We start from the raw sequence: 12,378 nt of genomic DNA, 5'->3' as shown, positions 1-12,378 counted from the left end.
CAGATCTCCGCGGCATTCCGGAAACAACTGCCCGTTGGGAGCTCACAGTCTTTCCCATCTTTGTGAGAAAGGCCATGTCGAAACGTCGGCGACCTCCCGTAACACGAAGACATGTAGAGAGCTCCGAATGACCGTGTAGGGCAAGTCATGAAAAGTGCTTTTCACATCAAGAAGCACCATGGTGTCACTTCGCCAGAACCTCTGACATCCTGCAAGGATTATACGACGTCCGCGATAGAGTCAGCAGTGCACTGTGACGACTGAACGCAGTCTGCTGTTCCCGGGGGAAGTCGAGAGCTCGGGAAATTCACTCGAGCCGCACCAATGCTACAGACTCCAATACCTTGCAGGCTGCAGAGGTGATGGAGACGGACCTTTGGGAGGCGGGCGCCTTGGCAGACAGGACTGCAATCTGCTCCTTTGTCTAGGAATGGTGGTGGTACAGCAGGAAGCAGGAAGCTCTCGTTCGGAGACTGCCCCGGTCCATCGGTGGAACAAGTGTCGCCAAGACAGGTATGTGAAGTGGTCCGATAGTCGTTCTGCCAGATCCATCTAGCCAGACCTCAAGGTGATGGCGACGAACAGAATAGGTTGGTGTATTGTGGGAGCATGCAGGAGCGAGCGTAGAAGTTGCCACTACTTGGACCTGTGACGAGCACCTGAGATGGTTGAGCAGACACTCTGCCAACTCTGCCGACGCCTCAGGAAGGGCTGACGTTGAATGGTGGCGTCTATCTACCTGAAGGCAGTCCAGCGCTCAGGGCGGCTGGTGTGGAGGGCGCGGTGCTCTGCTTGGCGTCGTGCGGCCCACAGACTAAGCAGTGGCAGGTCCTGTAGAGGATGTGATGGCTGTATAGTCGCCCAGATAGTGGCCGCTGCTGTACTGTCTCGAACAGCCCGCAGAAAATCTCCCCTGGAATTGTTGGCGAAGACCTGCAGGAAGGTATCCCCGTGGATCAACCTGCAGTACATTTCGAATTGAGCGGAAAAGGGCGTAAGCAGGATCGGAAGGTGATCGGACCCCCACACGTCAGGAGCCATGGTCAAAATGTACTAACAGCATTCTGCTGTAATGCCTAGGTGGACGTTAGTTCTTAAGCTGAAGCTGCGGGTATCCCTGCGCAAGTTTCTTCTTCGGTGTTTATCGTGGCAAAGTCGGCCTGAAGTATAGCATCCACCACAGTGTTGCCACGAGTGTTGTAGCTGCGGTTACCGCAGGCTGCATGATGCGCATCTCAGTCGTCATAGAGCACGTGTTCTTGTCCCAGATGGACAGACAGTTGCAACAGGCAGCGAGCGTGCCAATGGCTCCAGGGATGCATATGAATGCTTGCCGAAGTAGTGTCCGTAGGTCCAAGCCGCACATTCATCGCACAGCTCATCATTGGTCCGCTATCAGGCCAGGAGCAGGGATCTCGGCATGACGAATAGAGCAGCGCACGTAGATGCGCTGAGCGTGGGGAAGCTTGTGGATGGCCGGCGACCAGGCAGAGGGTCAAAGGGCAGGAGACGAAGGAGCACATCTTGACACAGGAGTAACCGATATAGCCGGGGAGTCAAACCGCCTCAGCCGGCACACTAACTTCCTGCAGCGGAAGTAGATCGTAATCGCCCCGCAGGAAAGGCGCCAAGTGGCCAGCTTGCTGCCGCCACAACGAGTGCGCTGCATCGCCTTCGGCTGGCGGCGGCAGTTCCCCCGGTGGTTAGCTATGGTGACCACTCTGTTTGGCTGGGCCACCTGTCGCAACGTAGTAGACGCGTAGGACGTTGCCCTCCGCTAGAATGGCAGTCGCATAATGCAGGAGCAGCGTCAAGCTATGAATCTCTCCCTGAAGGGATGGCATAGAACTGCCGCATCTGCCGGTGAATTGTTCATGGCAGCATGGGGAGTCGTCGCTGCCAGAATGGAAGGCACGGTCTAGACTGCTGTCCAATGCTGAGGACAGGCAGTGGGTCTACATGCCGGAGTAGAGGCATCCTTGGTTTGCACCGCAGACACTGAGGCATAAGACAGCTTGATGTAAGCCTTCCTATTTCATGTGATTCTCAGAAAGGTCACGTTGAGAGGTGGGGCGGCACCATATCCAGGGATCCAATGGTTATTTATTGCTTGATGAAAGATTCGGATCCTGAATCTAATGACCCGCAATTGACAATGGCTATCCGTCACGCTTGGGTAGGGTAGGAATGCAGAACAGTGCAACCTATAGCCGTAGTCTCTGAAGCCTCAAGCCGCACTGTGGGCTCATCAAAGTAGAAGACCAGGGCCCGCACACACCCGCTTTTAACGCGATAGCTTTAAGGAGCTCGTATCGCAGAAAAGCAGGAGTCGTCGGCGTCGGCGGCGTTGGCCGTGAGCAACAATAGCGGAAGCCAATTCACAAATATAAACGACTTGAACGATGGCCTGGGTGGGAATCGAACCAGGGTCTCTGGAGTGTGAGAGGAGACGCTACCATTCAGCCATGAGTTCGGTGCTTCAAAGCGGTACAAAATTGCCTCTAGTGAATGCGGTGTTGCCTTAGAAACGTCCCGTAGAAAGTTATACTGCGGTGTGTATCGGTAATTATGAGCATGTAAATTGCAGAAGTCACAGTCAAACGCGTAGCGAAGTACGTTTCCGCTACATTTCTTCTTCGCTTGGCGCGCACGCTAAGCCCTCTTTCGGCAAACACAGAAGACCCCGCTCGCAATGTACGGCGCTGCCCCGACAAGTGCATCACCACTCACCCGCGTGACGCGCCTCGTCTTTCTGCTCACAGCGCGATTCCTAGGTGCAGTGTCCGATGCGGGACGTGTCTGACGTGATCGCTGTGCCGTAGCGCCTCTGATGGTAAAGCATCCCCTGAAATGCGTGCCGTACTGCTGGCGACGAGTATTACGTCTTCGTGGTGCTTCCAAGCGAGATAGAGGACGATCCCATCGAGGCATCAGCCCCATGGTCTCATCCGCCTTCATGGTGCATTGCGGTTTGGCTGTCCCTGCCGATCACCACGTTTGGCTCGCGTAGATCGTTTCTCCCTCCGAGACGCCAAGTTCTTTTGTTCATTCCGCTTGCGCAGGCGCACGTTTCGTCTTTGTGTGATTCAAGAGCATGCCGAGCTAATGAGTGCGCGGTGCGAACGGGGTGCGATAACGGTATCACGTTCCACTCTTGAAGGCGAAGCTTAAGCGTCCTCCAATTTTTCAACCTTGCGCTCCCCCTGACAGCGCGCACAACGTGTTGCGTTTGCGGATTGAAGTCCGCCGCAGTGAAAGAATCGAGGCTATCGCTGCTCGCAGGAGTTTGAGCAATGTTGCCCACCGCAGCACAGCATCCTGTCCGGGAAAGCGCAGGCCGTAGCTGTGTGACCATAGCATCCGCAGTGTACGCACTGAAGTGGGCGTGGTCGAAACAGCTTCGCAAGAAATGGCATCCAGTACAGGTAAATGCATTCAGGAGGGCTTTCGCCGCACGCGAAATATCACTTTGCCCCTGCGACGCCTCACGCAAATGTTCGTGTCTACCCTGCGTGCGAAGCTCGTGCTCTGGGAGCGGTCGAAGGGTAGGGAGGAGAGCGACAACTGCACTTCCTGGCAGCTCCATCGTAACAAGCAGGTTTTGCATGCACCCGAAGTAATCGAGATACATGGCTACGATGTGCAGGCGCTTCTCCGCCCGCACATCCACCACACCAGCAAGGGCAGAAAGCAACTGGGCAATCTTGAGACAGAAGGTGCGGCAAGAGGACGCGGTCACAAGGGCAGGCCAGAAGAGTGCCACGCCAGCAATATTCTTACGGAAGGATGGGAGAAGAGAGAGCAAGAAGATTGGAGACGCTGGCTTCTGCTTGTTGTTGGTGGTCAGCCATATTAGTTATTCTGACTCATCCTGTATATACATTCTAAATACTGTTTTTTTTTATATAATCGCAAGATCCCCGTAACATATTGGTGAGAGGTGTGGGGTACCATGGCTGGAAACGGAGCTCCGATGTCCGCACCATGAATGATGGTGAGCACGCGGGATCAACGTCGTTGTTCACCATCGCCAGTCACGTCGCTGTCACCTTCGGTTGTCGTTGTGCAACCCAAGGATCCGGGAACTTTCTGTGGGACCGTTGGCGCCGACGCTGAAGAGTGGTTGCCTATGTACGAACGCGTCAGTATAATCAACAGATGGGACCCTGTGCTTATGCCAACTAACCTGTTGTTCTACCGGACATGGCAAAGATGTGGTACGAAAACCATGAAGAGGAGCTAACCAGCTGGGACCAACGCAAAGAGAAATTGACAGAGTTGTTTGGCAGACCAGCCGGCCTTAAAATTGACGTTAAGCAGGAGCTGGCCTCCCGTACCCAATCCCCCACGGAGTCATATGTCTCCTACATCCAGGACGTGCTAGCACGTTGTCGTAAAGCCGATCATGACATCACAAAATCTGAGAAGGTTGGACACATGCTTAAGGGCATTGCTCATCATGTGCAAGAGCTGCTCTACAGTTGAAAAATTCACTAAAGAGGGCCGACAATTCAAGCAGGCCAAAAACCGGCGCACCTTGCAGCCATTCGCCAGACTTCACAATAGTGCCGCAACGTAGACGCGTGAAGATCAACACGCACAGCAGCATGCGTCGCCATCACAGGAAGTGGTGCGAATCGTCAGACAATAACGGGATGTGATGGCGCCCGCAGCTTTCTGTTCGCGTAGCCCTGATGCTACCACATTTTCAGTTCCCCTCGTAGAAGCCGTCATCTGCCAGGAGCTTGAAAACATTGTTTTGCAGTCTGTGTGTGCTGTCGCCAATCCCAGAGCTCAAGAACGCCCTTCGACTATTTTCGCTCCACCCCGACGCTTCTTTCCACGTTGTCGCAACTCGACTGAGCGGAGAACTACGGACGACCAGCCGATATGTTTAACCTGGCCCCGCAATGGTCCTGTCGCCCGAAAGTGTCCCAACTCGTGGCCCTCAACACCTCGCACGCCGACCAACTTGAGCCGTTTTGATCGAAATACCCGCGATCTTTCTCGCACCGCTGAGTCTAACAGCGCCGCCAGCATTGCTCGGAACGCGTGGTACAGCCGCTCACCATCGCCGCGTGGACACTAGTCTCGTTCACCGCAAACACGTCGCCCATCTTCCCGTTCATCGAAGCCATGTCGGCTTTCGTCCCTTGTGGCTATAGGCCGCACCCTTTCGGAAAACTAAGAAACGCGGCCCTCGGAGTTGGTGCTGCATTGACGACTACTGCAGCAAATCCTCCGTCTATGTCCACAAGAAGTGTAATTCATGTCATAATAGACGGCGTGCCTGTCCAAACACTCGTCGTCTCTGAAGCCTACGTATCTGTGATGACTGCTAGCCTACGTAGACGTTTAAAGAAGGTGCCCAGAAGCTGCCCGAGTGCTTCGTGTGGCGAACGGCGGCGTGCTGGTTGTTCTTTGAATGTCTAGTGCGCGTTTAATTAGAGCCGGCCGCCCTACTTCTGTTCTCTTTGCTGTGATTGACAACTGCCCTCACGACGTTATCCTTGGATTACACTTTTTATCCACTCATTCTGCTCTCATCGGCTGCGCGACCGGTGTTCTTCAGTTAGCACTGCCTCAACTCGCCGAAGCTCCGAGTACCGCTTTACCGTGCTTGTGCTCGCTTCAAGATATGCGTCTGTCACCCGAGGCAGTTACGTCACTTTGACCGGCCAACCACAGGTTCCTGACGGTGAATATGTGCTGCACCCCGTAATCGACGTGCTTTCGAACCGGAACGTAGAATTTCCGCATACGTTGATCACGGGTAATATTAACGACGCCGTTCTACCGCTTCTCAATTTCAGCCTGTGCCCTCAAGTGCATACGGCCGACATGTTCTTGGCCAGCGTTTCTAGTAGTTCCGAATTTGACAATGAGAATGAATGACGAGAGTGGCTCATCAGCGCCAATTGCAGCAAACAGCTGTGGTTTCTTATCGGATGACTTTGCGAAAATGATTGCACTTGCCCTCGCCTCTGCACAGGCCACGGACAACGGCTCCTGCTTCAATCGTACAGTAACATATTTGATTTCAGCGACAGGTCATTAGTCCAACCATCTGTTGTTCACCACCGTATAAACACGGGAGATACGAATCCTCTTCATCAGCCTCCCTATCGTGTATCGCATGCTGAACATCGAGTCATGCAATTAAAAGTGGACAAAATGCCCCGCAAAAGTTTCATCGAGCCATCAGCCAGCCCTTGGGCTTTGCATGTCGTCTTTCTAAAAAAGAAAGATGGTGCCCGACGTTTTGGCGTCGATTATTGCCACTTAAACAAGATCACGCGAAAAGACGTCTACCCACTACCACGCATCGATGACGCCTTGGACTGCTCGCGCGGAGCTAAATACGTCTCGTCCATCGATCTTCCACCCGTGTACTGGCAGATTTCAATTGATGAAATGGACTGCGAGACGACGGCCTTCATGACGCCGGATGGCTTATATCAGTTCAAAATCATGCCCTTTGCCCTTTGGGATGCTCTTGCGACATTTGAAGGTGTGTTGGACTCTCTTCTGCGGGGCTACAAATGGACCACCTGGCTTTGTTACCTTGACGACGTTATTGTTTCTTCTCCCATGTTTGGCAGCCGCCTTGCCCGACTCGCTGCAATTCTTGCAGTCTTCCGAAAAGCCGGCTTTCAACTGAACTTCACGAAGTGTCGATTCGGGCGCCGTCAGATAACCGTGTTAGGACACCTCGGTGATGCATATGGTGTCCGACCAGATCCAGGAAAAAATCGCGCTGTAGGCAATTTACGTGTGCCACGTTCTGCCTCTTACGTGCGCTGCTTCGTTGGCCTGTGTTCTTAATTTCGCTTTTATGCGAAGCATATTACTACAGCTCAACCCAGCTCCTCAGGCGCGGCGGTGTCGCCTTCAATACCACGTGACACCGTGACGTTACGACAGAGGAGAAACGGGGCTCCAACTCGCGCAGTCGCTCGCGGCATCGGTTTTAAGGCTGACCACGTGACACCGTGACGTCACGACAGAGGAGAAACGGGGCTCCAACTCGCGCCGTCACTCGCGGTGTCGCGGCGGTATATAAGCAGCTGCGTTTGCCTCTGCTAGACACTCACGAGGTGAGATGCTTCCTGGAGACAGAGCTGCTCGTTGGAATGAGAAACGAAGGTTGCGGCGTGCTATAGAGACCGTTTCAGAGACTGTTTCTAGGTGGCTTTGCTACGGCGCAGCGACTACGCGCCCCGCATCGCACGTGGTGAGCGTCGAGCAACGCAGCGTTCGGCGCGACAACGAAATGTGCGCCTGAGCAAGCGCCGCACGCCTGAGCCGACGCCGACGACGCCTGCATTTCTGCGACACGAGCTCCTTAACGCTGTCGCGTTAAAATAAAGGCTAGTATGTTTCGCATCCTGGGCTTAACCTTAGCTAAGCCACAGCCACTTTTTTCGTGAAAACCTTCACAGACGTTGCTCTCCTTTGACCGATCCCCTTAAGAAGAACATGCCATTCTCGTGGGGCCGGGAGAAGGCTCACGCCGTCACCGCTATCATCGGGTTCACCGCTCTCAACAAGGAGTAGAGGGCTCCTTGTTGGGCACCACTGCGAATGCGGCAGCAAGAAGAAAGACTGGTTTCTCGTGTTGGACCTGACGGCGGACAAAGGAGCGAACGTGATGTGAGCATGGGGAAGCCACCTTCCTGAAGCGATACGGGACTGAGAGTCATGATCGCTCACCGTAGCCGGGTCGCAGGGATTCAAGGCAGCAGTTATAACGTCGCTGAGGACGTCGGCGGGCGCCATGGTCAGCAAGGCAGCAGATGCTGCAGCAGAACATGGACGCGGCTAGCGTGCTTCTACAGTCTTTCTTATCAAATGCCATCATCTGGGACAGCCGCTGCGACTTGCTCATTCACCCTTTTTATGCTTTTATCAAGTAGTATTCACAGGCAGTCTTTGCATGTTCGTACCACGTCGTCATTCAGTTTTGCGGAGCCTTGCCTCTTCTATTCGGCTTTCGTCCAGTTTAAATTCTTCAACACGAGCTCCTTTTCCCTTCGTGACTCGTTTATTATCTGCTTTTTTAAAGCCACCTTGTCATTACTTTGGAATGAATCGGCTGGTGTGTTTAGGGTGTAATTTATTTTGCAACCCTTCCAATTGGTTTCCGCCTTCGTCTAGGATGTCTAGGGTGTCTAGGTTGTTGTAGCGTTCCAGAATGTCTGCCTAGTAAGTTTATGGGGCTCAGATATATTCTAGGTGTGGCCTTGTTCTCACTCATTTCTCACAACCACCGCTCACTTTATCATTGTATCTTTGCTTGAACCAGTATTTGAACCATGGATCTTTTCTCTCCCGGTATATTTCCCATTTTGTGTCCACGTCGTCCAGCGGCAACATCACTTTTTGCCTGCCTTTGCTCTCGTGATTCATTCTGTCATTCATCAATTGCTTCTCGTATCTCCCGGTTCTACAAGCTTCTCGCTTTCATTTTTCCCTTCCAACAAGCCTGTTGCTTCTCCTTCCATATTTCTGTCGTCATTACACTTAGTATTTCACTGTTTTTCAACTCTGGTTGGCCATTGTCCACGTTCTTTCTCGACTCTTGTCACTATATTTGTTACTTGTTTAGCGTCAAAATTTCCACTTCGCTCCTTCCTCTCTTCACCAGCTGCTTATCCCCAATTTCAAAATGATATGTTTGTGGTCACTCGCTCTGCTGCTTCCTCATTTGGCATTTAGGCGTCCCAGGTAACCCTTGGTTCTTTTCTTTGGTATTTCTCGCGTCCATAAATACGTTACACCCAGCGAAGCTTTCGTGCCAATATTTGTGTTTACAACCTAGTATGCTCTAGACAGTTTGAATTTATTTTTCCCCTTTGGCTCTCAAATGTATGAACACTCGGACACCCCATTCTTTCTTTCCAGTTTATTTCATTCGAACCATCTCGATATATAATTCTCAATTAACACTGGCCTTTCTTAGTCCCTCATGTGCACTTTGGCTACCGCGTGCACAACTATTTGTTGCCTATATAACTGCTCCTGAATTTGTAATCACATTTTCTTTCTTCTCCCGCCTAGCATGCTTACGTGTCCTATAGCACGGTGGCCTTTCTTCTTTCTTCATTTCCTCTTCTTTCTACTATTTACGGTCATGCTAGTCTGAGGTTACCCTAGGGAACCTTCTTCCTACTTGTCCTGGCCTCCTTAACGGCCGTGGGACCCACTAAAAAAGCAATTGAGCGACCAGCAAGTCACCAGCCCACTACTTGCTCAGGTGTGTGATTGAAGTGGATTCCGTCTCGTTGAAAACCACAATACCTTCTCAATTCCCTGTTCGCTTTCCCAACCTCGAAATCTCTTTTGGCTCACTCTCCATATCGCCTCATTAGTGACTGCAGTCGCTCTAGGTGTGTTATGGTCACGTAGCTCCGTACAGACCACAATCTGCACCTGAGGGGACAGCAGCGCAAGTCGTCTACTTCCTTCGCCAAGCACTGGGCCAGTCCTGTTCATTTAGCCCAGCCGCTACTATTACAAGGTTGCGCCCGTGTGCATTTCTGCAAGGTTTTGTTTTGCTCGCTGAATGACAAAGCCATTATCCACCCTCGAAACATCCGTACCGCTGCTTCACTGTCTCATTTCACCGTCTCCACAACTGCCTCTGAGCACCTAGTCAGATTTGAGTCACCGCGTGTTATCACATTTTCACTCCTTCCTACTGCGGAGGTCTCTTGCATCTCTTTGCAATCTTTTTCTCATGACTCAGGTTTTACACGGGGCACGGACACCGTTCGTTCCTCTTGTTCTTTTGTGGCCGCTTGAAGGTAGGTGAGGCTCTCTGTAGCTGCTGCCACCGTACGTTCCGCGCATTCCACGCGCATAGTCCGCACTCCCGTTCCGTCACGCCGGGAAACGGCGTTCCATCGTCCCTACCATTTCTGTTCCTGATGTTGGCCCTGCTCAGTTTTTCGTCCGCTGTTCGACGTCTTTCTTCTGCTGGCGTCGGTGCGTCTCACTCCATGTTGAGCTAGTTTTCTACCTCTTTGATCCGTTTCAGAAACTCACCTTGGACATCCTCCATTATCGTTAGCACCTACATTACAGTGTCTGTCGAGTTACTCCATCTCTTTTGTATTCTCATCGTTCCCCTCGTCTACCTTGAGTGGTCTCCCGCACGCGCACACTACGCGCCTGCGCGGTCGCCTCCACGGATGTGCGGAAGGCAGTGTGACCTCGTGGCGCTGCAAGGAACCCGATGGCGTACACGGTGTGCGCATCCCGCTGCGATTGGTGCAACATTTTCGCCCACCATCAAAACATGATCAACGCACGAGCAACGCCGATGACCATGGATTTTCGGAGTAATGGGTGCTTTAAAACTATCGCTTTAAAACGAATGTAAAAGAAGAATGCAGTTTCTGCGATGGCTGCCTTCAAAACATTGGTGAGCGTGTAATTAATGCCAACTCTGGGATTACATATAGAGCTGACTTGGAGCATTGTAGACAGCAGGAAAACTGCGATGCTGCCAATATTCAATGTCAAACACGCCAAATTCTGACGCGTATCGGTGGTCGCGGGAACGGCCTTTCGTCGAGGCGTTCCTTCACAGGCCGTATTTCTACCAATTTCTGAGGGCTCACGCGCTTCACGTCGCGCAAGACAGACAGATAAGCAGTAAATCAGTTGATAACGAAGACAAGAAGTGAAGGGGGTTATATATGTCTTATGACGCTCAATAATGGTTAGGCGTAGGTGTGTAAGGCGCTAAATTTCGGTGAGCACTTAGGATGGTAGGAGTGATTCGGATAAAGTTAATAAGTAGTACCGAGAAGGGTTTTAAAAATCGGATCATGTCCGATAATGTTGCTAAGGACACATAAGAGCTTGTAAGGGTAGGATCGTGTCTGACGGGGTTGATAAAGACAGATAATAGGGAGAAAACTCGGATTCAGTGAGATAATGTTGATAAAAAGCGATAAAAGCTATGAAGGGTCAGGTGTAGTCCAATCCAGTAAGGTTTAAAACAACCGATAAGGGCTTATAAGGGTTTCCAGTGGTCGAATCAAGTTTGATGGCATTGATAATAAGACCTGCATACGTGGAGATGAGGAAGTGGCGCAATACTTCTGCATAATTTGACAACTCTCAGAGTGGTTCCTGCGTGAATTTTTTGCTTCCTCCATGGCTATACTTGACTACTTTCTCTATCTGTTGAGTATACACCTACTTACGCGCGCTGCGGAATATCCTGGAGAAGGTTGCCGTTGGTGGCTACATTGCTCCAGATTGCTACTTTAGGAGACTGCCTGGTGGCAGAAAGAAGGGGTTGGCTGTCTGCTACTTTCTTGCTACTTTTGACTTTCATTATGACGCATTTCCTAGCTATCGTTCATTATTTATTTCAAGCCAGATTATCGGCAGCCATAAAGCTTACCCATTCTTTTCCACCTTTGCTATCGTGGTAGTTGCAGAACGTATGTGAAATAATATGCACATGAAGTCATTTTCTCCGCTATAGGATCGCACTTGAGAAACCATCGTGTTGGGGCCATAAAAATTTTAAGAAAATTTATTTAGGGGACTTATTTATTATCGCTAGACTTCGTAAATATGAAGTCAAAGGAACTGCACGCAGAGGCAGCGGATTTGGAAGGCTTTTTGAGCAAGAAGTTTGGGTTTATCTGTGCCTGAGGATCAGGGCACTGTGAGTTTCCAGTTCTTGACGCTCATGACCATGCAGCTTAAACAGCGCCTTCCCAACGTCTCGACAGCGCTTTGGCGGCTGAAGGACATCGATAATCAAGCAACTGGAAACGCGAATAGCCGTTAAAATAAAATGAAGCTAAACTTGATTTTTATGTTTGTTAATCGGGCTGGAATACCAATTTACAGGCAATAATGAGTTTGTCCCTACATCATGCTGCGCGCCAGTGCACATGGGCAAGTGTACATTTTACACTTGCCCCCGCTTGCTTCTGCGCACGTCACCCTCCTCCTTGTTATTCCGGTTTCGGTTTCCCCTCCTCTCTTTTCCCCTTTTTATACATATTTTTAAACACCCTCACCAACACATTCCGAAGTCAATATGCCTTTTTTGCGCCTCAACCCAGGGTATCGCCATTTCTGGATGCCGCCGTAACGACACCTACGTTGAGCGACTGGGGCAATGGCCTTTGCAACACGGTGCCGCTGCCTTTCAGTCACCCCATACATAGCGCCGCAGACTCCTCGTCACCATCTTAACTACTTCAAAATTACTCGACGTATTGCTCCTATGCTACTCAAGTCACTTTTTCAATTCATGTTTTTTTTCTTTTTTTTTCTTTAGTGTTACTCGCGAGCTGACCGCCTGACGGGCTCTTCTAATGTCACAAGAATATGACGCCAACGACA

General features: G+C 51.2%; 1 protein-coding gene across 2 annotated transcripts in view; it reads left to right on the top strand.

The window, feature by feature from the left end:
• LOC135896813 (phospholipid-transporting ATPase ABCA3-like) overlaps nt 1-12,378 on the top strand; it is a 335,034-nt gene that overhangs the window by 309,853 nt on the left and 12,803 nt on the right. The gene's annotated exons all lie outside the window — the stretch shown is intronic.

Source organism: Dermacentor albipictus, chromosome 9 (genome assembly GCF_038994185.2).
Source record: "Dermacentor albipictus isolate Rhodes 1998 colony chromosome 9, USDA_Dalb.pri_finalv2, whole genome shotgun sequence".
Taxonomy (NCBI): Eukaryota; Metazoa; Arthropoda; class Arachnida; order Ixodida; family Ixodidae; genus Dermacentor; species Dermacentor albipictus.
This window is presented reverse-complemented; position numbering and strand designations above follow the sequence as displayed.